Source organism: Vombatus ursinus, unplaced genomic scaffold (genome assembly GCF_900497805.2).
Source record: "Vombatus ursinus unplaced genomic scaffold, bare-nosed wombat genome assembly UNPS02003812.1, whole genome shotgun sequence".
NCBI classification, from domain to species: Eukaryota; Metazoa; Chordata; class Mammalia; order Diprotodontia; family Vombatidae; genus Vombatus; species Vombatus ursinus.
Genome location: NW_020943590.1, coordinates 68,388 through 74,503, shown reverse-complemented (window position 1 = coordinate 74,503; position 6,116 = coordinate 68,388). Strand labels below are relative to the sequence as shown.

General features: G+C 35.0%; 1 pseudogene; it reads right to left on the bottom strand.

Moving 5' to 3' along the window:
* Window positions 1-3,161: 3,161 nt before the first annotated feature.
* On the bottom strand, window positions 3,162-4,075 carry LOC114052803 (annotated as a pseudogene).
* Window positions 4,076-6,116: the final 2,041 nt, after the last annotated feature.

Sequence of the window (6,116 nt, the reverse complement as noted above, 5' to 3'; positions counted from 1 at the left end):
CAAAATTCATTTGGAAGAACAGAAGGTCAAGAATATGAAAGGAAGTAACGAAAACATATAAAGGAAAGAAGTCTAACAGTACCAGATCTTAAATTGTATTGTAATTTGTTAATTAATAAAACTATCTGGTACCGGCTAAGATATAGAAAAGTTTATCAATGGAACAGAGTAGACATAAAATGCGCAGTAGTAAATAATTGTTGTAACCATCTGTTTCACAAATATAAAGATCTGAGCTTTTGGCTTAAGAATTCACTATATGGTAAAAAATTATTGGGAAAACTGGAAAGTAGTCTAGGAGAAACTAGATATAGACCAATATTTACACCACTTAACAAGATACAGTCAAAATGGATACAATGATCTCTTATTTGCCCAATCTAACGGTGGTTTCTCAATCCTCATTCTTCTCAACCTCTCTGTAACTTTGACTCTTGACCATCCTCTTTTCCTTTATATTCTTTTCTCTCTAGAATTTTGTGACATTGCCATCTCCTTGTTCTCCTCCTATCTGGTGGACTGCTTTTTCAGTCTCCTTTGCTAAATCTTCATCCAGGTCTTGTCTACTGCAATGGGTTTCTCCAAAGTCTCTCTCCTAGACCCTCTTCTCTCTCTATGCTATGTTACATGGTGAACTCATCAGCATACATGGATTCAATCATCATTTCTTTGCTGATGATTCTCTATTTATCTGGCCCTAACCTCAGGGATTTGTGTAACCAAAGCCAAACATCAAAGTGACAAGTCCTTTCAAGCATTGAGCTAAACCCCCAAAGTGAAACTCTCACCTCCCTTTTCCCTGGAGTCCCCAGGAATGTTCAGGCAACACTCAGTACAAACACTGCCAAGCATGTCCCCTATGTGTCTGTACACAGATATTATCCCCATTTGATTTATTAGGAAACATAGTCAGAAGCTATGTAACTTACAAACTATTATTTTTTCTAAGTTTTTACTTTCTACTATAAATATACCATAGTAAATTCATTCTTGTATAGAAGTGGGTAGAGACAGATATAGGGAAAGAAAGAAGGGTACTAAAAGAGGATGGTAGAGGATAAAAGGAAAGAAATGGTGTCTAGTAATTGCCCTCATGACACTTCCAATAAAAAAGAGTTTTACTTTGATATAGTCTGACTGAGTCAGTCCCAATATACAAGTACCTGTGTCTATATGTCTACCCAAACAACCTGAACAATCACTTAAATATAATTCAGTTTTAAATAACTTATTAGTTCATGAAAAATAATCCAAATGTTTGTGATGGAAGATGAAATAATATCCTATTTTCCTTGGTTGGAAATGCCTTAATGGCAAAGAATAGACATAATTTTCTCCCTCTAAATAGTTGTTATAATTCATTTTTCATATCGTTCTAAGGTTTACAAAAAATTTTCCTTTAAAAAAAACTCAACTATGATATAGGTGATATGGGTTCCCATTTAAAAAAAAATTCTCATTTAAAATGAGGAAATTGGGACTCACAATTGTACCCAATTATTAAAGATAATGGATTACATGGCAGAATTAGGAGTCAAATACAAATCCATTTATTTCAAATGTAGAGTTCTTTGTACTAATACAGGACTCCTACGGTAGGTATTTAGTAACATTTATTGAATTGAATTTATCTCTCACACAGATACACACAGTGGTGGGGGTGATGAGGGAGGGGATATTGGCATTAAAGGAACTAACACACATATGTATGTGTGTATGTATCAGTGGAGAGATAGTCAACTTGAAGTCAAGAAGACCTAAATTAAAACCCAGTCCCATACATGTACTAGCAGTGTGATCTTGGGCAAAACATTTAACTTTTGTCAGCATCAATCTGTAAAATTGGAATAATAATAGGACTTACCTCCTATGTTGTTATAAGGATAAAATTAGAAAGTATTTTTAATGTGTTTTGTAGATCATAATGCATTATATAAATTTTTAGATGTTCCCTCAGTTCCTAGCACAATATTTTGTACATTAAGAATGTTTATGGAATTGAATCTGGGATAAATGTTAGCAAAGACTGTATCTAAATAAGATGAGCGCTCAGATGAAGTCACAGACAAAAGATCAAATCAATTAAGTATGAATTTTTTTGCAGATGGAGCATTATTTAACAAGAATCAATACAAAAGCAATAATAGCAAATGTAGCTAACATTAACATAACACATTTAGGTTTATAAAGAATTTTATGAATATTATCTCATTTGATCCTCACAACAACCCCAGGAAGTGTTATTATTATCCCCATTTTATATATGAGATATATATATATATCTCCCCATTTTATATATGAGATATATATAAACTGAGTGAAAGCAGAGGGCAAGTGACTTGCTCAGGATCACAAGTTAGTAAGTCTTTGGGCAGGATTCCAAGTGCTCCCACTATTGCTTCTAAGAAGTTTTTTTGCTATCTGCTCTGTAGTTGAGTTTTCATGAAGCAATTTTATATGACAGTAGTACCCATGGCAACAGTTTTTTTTTTTACCCCAATAACACCTTCTTCACCACCACCATCATTACCACAACAACATATTAATTTCTTCTAAGAACTTAATAATAAGAAAGTTCACATACTACAAGGTCAGGAACTGAATAAATCTGACTAAATTTTGTAGATCTCAAAAAAAAAAAAAGACTGCATTGAAAAGTCAGTAAGTGAACCAAGTAGTCTACACATTATCCAACTATACTTATTAAACAGAATTTACCAAGTTGATAAACCAGATTTTTCAGCACCATAGAGACAAAAATCTCAGTATGATTCCTTATGATATATAGGAGAGAATCTCCTTGTTTCTAGAACTTTGGAAAGACAATATATTTTTGTTCCTTGGAAAGATAAAATATGATGCTACATGAGGAGTTAAATGAAATGACCTTTTTATGAAAAACTTATATTTTCTTCTTTATTATAATTGATAAATATCAATAAACATGAACATTTCAAAATACAAAGAATAGAATAAGCATCATACATGAAAATTTGAACTATTTTGTACAGTTTGTTTTTTAAAATATCTATTAAATTTAACATGATAGTAATAAAACTATCTTATTTCTCTGTGGAGATGATTTTTAAGGTCCACTTTGGCTCTAAGGTTTCCATGCTTCTCCAATGCTTGATCATGTTTCTCTTAGTGTGGATCTTTTCTTACAGCCTTTTCAATACACCCTTCATATCTTTGTTCCTCAAAGTATGAATGAGGGGATTGAGTGTAGGAGTCACCACAGTATATAAGAGAGTGATGAACTTGCCTTGCCTGTGAACATAGAAACTATTGGGTTGAAAGTAGACAGCTGTGATGATACCATAGAAGAGGATGACCACCAAAATATGGGACCTACAGGTTCTCAGAGCCTTTTGCCAAGCTTGGGCTGATCTGATTTTCATCACTGCCTGGGCAATGAGTGCATAGGAGATCAAGATCAATTCCAGGGGGGGAAGAAGCAAGACTAAAGAGGCCATTAAAAGCTCAATTTCATTGGCATGAATGTTCACACATGCCAAATTTATCATGGCAGGTACTTCACACATAAAGTGGTAGAGCTTCCTATGCCCACATAGAGGTAGATTAAGGGTGATAGTGCTCTGTATAAATGTATTACCTAACCCACTTAACCATGCCACCTCTACAAGGGTTTGACATAGCCTGGGATGCATGACAGTAGCATAGTGGAGTGGTCGGCAGATAGCAGCACAGTGATCAAATGCCATGACAGCCAGGAGAATACATTCAGTGGAGCCCAGTGCCAAAGAGACATAGAGTTGGATGGCACAACCTATGGGAGTTATGGTCTTCATTGGTCCCCTTAGGTTCCATAGAAGCTGGGGAACAATGCTTGTGGTAAAGCAAAGATCAATGAGGGAGAGGTTGGTGAGGAAGTAGTACTTTGGAGTATGGAGTTTGGGATCCAGGCAGGAAACCAGGATGATGGCTGTATTGCCAACTAATGTCAGGATGTAGGAAATCAAGACAACCACAAAGAGGATCTTCTCCAACTTGGGTGATCAGAAAAACCAACCAGGATAAAGTCACCTCCTTTGCTGACATTAGTCATCTCCATCATTTTGAGGGTCAAGAGAAAACAAATAGAGATGCAAAGTGGAGAATGTGGCATCCACTGTTTGTAAAAAACAAACAAATAAATAAATAAATAACTTTGAAGGATAACTATTAGAATATCTAACTTGAGAGAGATCTGAAGAATAGCCCTGGGAGAAGATCCAGAGACACTATGACCCTTCAAGAGAACAAATAGAATGAAGAGATCTACCACAGAGAACAATAATGAATCAACTCTAAATTCCTCATCTTTTTCCCACCTCAAAAAGCTTTTTTTTCCCCTTGTTTCTCAGTAACTCCTTAGAACATTGACATGAAAAGAGAGTAAACAAGACTAGCAAAACCTTTGGATGGCTCATTGAAAGCTTCTGGATTCATTAAGAGCAATATAATTTATAATTAGTTACAATTACACATCAGAGAATGTTAATTCTCTTTACCAATATAATGTCAAATATCTCCTGTTTTTTTTTTTATTTTCCAAGATGTTTTAGAAATCTTTGTTTCATGATTGCTAAATATCTCTAACATAGGAGAAAAATTCTCTCAGTATGAACATCAAAATTAACCAATATTTCTTGATAGATGTAACAGGAGATTTAGATCTTGGAAAGTACAATCATAAGTAACATTTAAATAGTGACCTACATTTTTCCAAGCATTTTACTCCCAACCTTGTGAGGTGGTTGTTTCAACATTAGTGTTAATTTGCAAATGAAGAAACCAAGACTCAGAGAGTTTAAGTGACCCAACATTACTTTTTAGTGACAGAAACTTAATTTGAACCCAAATGTACTGAGTCAAAATACTTTGTTTTTTCTGAAATTACACTATTGGCAATAATTGGGCATTAGAGAACAAGCTTGATACATACATATGAGCTCAATTCAATAAGTGTATGAAGCAAGGTAAAAGGATACAATCATATCAGAAACAATTCTACCCAGTTACTAATATTCATCTCCTTGCTTCTGAAAGTCTTCAGAACTTTTTTTTAATGAAAAACAAAAAAAAAATGACTGTATGCCATAAGATCATCTATATTATGAAGTTTCCTTCTGGGAACTCTCTTCTTAAGGCCCAGATATGGGACTAAAGGGTGTATTTCTGGAGCTAGAAGTCCCCGAAGATGGGCACCTAAGCAGAGATAGGGAACACATGCAAGATGTTGACTTTGGGAAGACCTTGGGGATGTCACACTCCCATTACCACAATTAATTTTAAGCATAGAGGTGACCAGAGTTTAACTTCCCTGGGGAAGGGAGAGGAAACATTGACTTCATCTCTATGATTCTTCACTCTAAGAGATGTCAGAAAAAGAGACATAGTGTTTCCTAAACACATACTTTGCTAGCTACTGGTAGTTCAAGCAAAAGGAAAACACAAAGCTATCAGTAACAAGGAATTCCCAGCATAAGGGTTCTTTCCTCAATAAGCTGCGCCATAACAACCATAATCATTTCATTCCATAATTTTCATATAAGCTTCATTGCCTATGCCATTATCATAATACCTACATCTTTATTAAATATCGTTTGGCTATTCTACATAATTTTCAGGCCTTTAACCTTGAATAGGCAGCATAATGTATTGGATGGAGTGCTGTCCTCACATTTGGGAAGACCTGAGTTCAGCTTACTCCTCTAAAATATATTGGTTTTATGTACTGGTATTAAATACATAATTATGTGTCATATTGGAATGAATTCTGTACAAATATAATTGATTGCCCTGATATAGCTCTACCCATTGGGAACTTAAAATGTGAGACCACCATACTAAGATTCATGTTAACAGACCATTCAAATATGAGAATGGGAATACAAAAGCAAGAACTGAATGGAAAGTAGAGTGCTTACATCACATATAGTTCAAAGAATGGAGGGTAATTGGACCAAGTGTGGGTTTTTATTGGGGTGGTGAGCTCCTGGTAAGGAATTATAGGGTGACCAGGTGACTAAGTAGGCACCTTCTCTGAAATTTAAAAGTCACTTGAGGCACTGAGAGTTTAAATGACTTGCTGAAGGGTACAGAGCCAGTAT